The 2,903-nt window shown below is 37.1% G+C and overlaps 1 pseudogene; it reads right to left on the bottom strand.

Annotated features, from left to right (window-relative positions):
* The window catches only part of LOC107726605 (neuroblastoma-amplified sequence-like), a 158,331-nt pseudogene that overhangs the window by 147,263 nt on the left and 8,165 nt on the right, over positions 1 to 2,903 (bottom strand).

Raw genomic sequence — 2,903 nt, 5'->3', positions numbered from 1 at the left:
TTCTATATTTCTCTAATATTTTGAATGAATAACGCAGCAGCGGCGCGTCTCGTGGGCTAGACTAACAAAACATTAAAATTAAACAACATCACTTACATCATTATCGCATCTCGTGCACCACTGATGACGCTCCCTGATGTACACCTAACATTCAAATGCAAATGTTTATTTTAAATTCGACTAATATTCATTCTTTATTCACAATCTCCTCATCACAGCAGGCACAGCACTCAATTCAGCATGTGTTCATGTTTGTGTGTGCTGTCTGCGTCACTCATAGTACGTGCCTATATCGTGGTCTATATTGAACATTTTTTATATCGATATCGAAGAAGGTGTTCCGACGATAAATATTGATACCGTTTTATCGCCCAGGCCTATTAATATACTTTTTTTTTTAAATAAAAACAAAAAAATGCAGGATTTACTATGCTTATGACTGTTGAAATGCATCACGGTCTGTGAACAAACACTCAGAACAATTTAGCATGTGCAGAGCAACACTTGCCAAACAACCACAACACCCTAACATCAAGACAGTGTTTTTTTTAGAAAATATTAAAAACTCAGTTAAAGCTCCACTTCTTTAGTCTTTTTTTTCCTCAGTGGGAAACTAGTAAGATCAAAGATCCAAACCATGATCAGAGACCTGATACGCCCAAGATTTTTTTTGGTGAAAGAGTGCATGTCATGGATGCTGCATCATCAGTATTCAGTACATAAATATTCCCTTACATGTCTAAACTCAGACTCACCGCACTGATGTCATCCTCATAACTGATGACCTGTTTATAGTGAGGTGACCCTGACAACACCCTCCACGCTGTGATCCCGCAGCGGCTCGCCCTGGACACATCACTGTCTCTAGACTCACACCCTCCCACCAGCAGCAACCTGAGGAACACACAAATACATCAGCAGCATGAGTCCGGGTAAAACACACACACACACACACAGCACCTCAGCCTGCTTATGAGGCCGAATAGTCCTTGAGGGGCTGATGAAACAGGAAAGGGATCTGATCTGATCTACGCATGTGAACAGCACATACAAACAAATATACACACACACACCTCTACACACTAAATATAAAGACTGCCCCCATGTGGCAGCTAAAATCCTAAATATTTTCTTCTTAAACAAATCAATAAGCGCTGCCTAAAACACAAGCCAGAGAGGATTTCAGTTCAAACATGTATAGTGGGAATAACACAAATCACAAAAGTGTTATCCAAAGATTGCCTGATGAGTTTGTGTTCACTTTTAGAGAAAAACATCCCTCTGACGGTCACACACACACACACACACACAAGAAAAACAGCTTCTAGATGGGGGTCTCACCTGTGGCCAGGATGATATATTGCTGTGGTAATGCCATTAGAATAGTGGGCAGAGAAACTGAAGGTGTGATTCTCTTGAAAACCCCGATTGGTTCCAACACTGAGAGCAAAACAGGAACAGGAAATCAATGTATCAATATTATAATAGCCAGATGAATAAAACCTGTGGTTCAAGTTGTGTCAAATGTGGTTGCCCTGCCAACATTTTTACTGGTCCCAATTAAAGAATAGAATAGAATAGAATTTTAAAATAAAATAAAAAGGGACTCATGTAAAATGTTGCCAGGAATAAACATTTATTTTTCCATTTAATGTTAACTGAAGGTGTGATTCTCTTGAAAACCCCGATTGGTTCCAACACTGAGAGCAAAACAGGAACAGGAAATCAATGTATCAACATTATAATAGCCAGATGAATAAAACCTGTGGTTCAAGTTGTGTCAAATGTGGTTGCCCTGCCAACATTTTTACTGGTCCCAATTAAAGAATAGAATAGAATAGAATAGAATTTTAAAATAAAATAAAAAGGGACTCATGTAAAATGTTGCCAGGAATAAACATATATTTTTCCATTTAATGTTAGCCCTTCAAAAACAAAAATCAATAAAAAATTAAAATAAAATAATGACTTGCACTGCCATCATTTTTACTGGTCCGAATAATAAAAAAATAAAAAGATAAAAATACAATTTTGCAGTTATATAATGTAACTCCATTACACACTTTAATGGAAAACAACAGCATATGGTGCAAAACATTACCTCATCGCTCTCAGTAGGCTAAATAAATGTTGCATTAGTGAAAACCAATGTTAAGTTTGACATTATATATGTATATGATCAAAAAAGCAATAGTAAGGGTACTGCAGGGTACCGTGTTGAAAATTTACACAGTTAATTTAGCGCAATTACAGTAAGATATGTGCATTGCTTAGCTGTCTTGATTAGAGTGGCAACTGAAGTTTGAATGTTTGAATGGTTTTAGACAAATACAATCTAAAGTCATTTGTTGAGTTTCATAATTTCTTAAGGACTGAGCGAGAATATGGTTTCCTTTTGAACGCTTTTGAAAGCACCATTTTGTCCAATGTTAGTCCAAAATTTCTAAATGACTTTGAAAACTTCCTCAAAGTAATGCAACTGCAAACACTTCCATTCAACAACATGAGGGAGAGAACAAGAAAAAGCTTTCCTCTGAGCTTCAAAGCCAAGTTTTTGGAGGAGAATGAAGTAGACTTTTTCATCTGCCATTACTCCCGCAAACAGACGATGGAAACTTTGAAAACTTGAGCTGACTGATTAAAGGGGTCATATGATGCTGCTAAAAAGAACATTATTTTGTGTATTTGGTGTAATGAAATGTGTTTATGCGGTTTAAAGTTAAAAAAACACATTATTTTCCACATACTGTACATTATTGTTTCTCCTCTATGCCCCGCCTTTTTGAAACGCGTCGATTTTTACAAAGCTCATCGGTCTAAAAAAGCGAGGTGTGCTGTGATTGGCCAGCTATTCAGTGCATTGTGATTGGCCGAATACCTCAAGCATGTGACGGAAATGTTAC

Source organism: Sinocyclocheilus rhinocerous, unplaced genomic scaffold (assembly GCF_001515625.1).
Source record: "Sinocyclocheilus rhinocerous isolate Xijiao unplaced genomic scaffold, SAMN03320098_v1.1 scaffold1538, whole genome shotgun sequence".
In the NCBI taxonomy this organism is placed as follows: Eukaryota; Metazoa; Chordata; class Actinopteri; order Cypriniformes; family Cyprinidae; genus Sinocyclocheilus; species Sinocyclocheilus rhinocerous.
The sequence above is the reverse complement of the archived record's forward strand: the minus strand, read 5'-3'. Positions and strand labels throughout refer to the sequence as shown.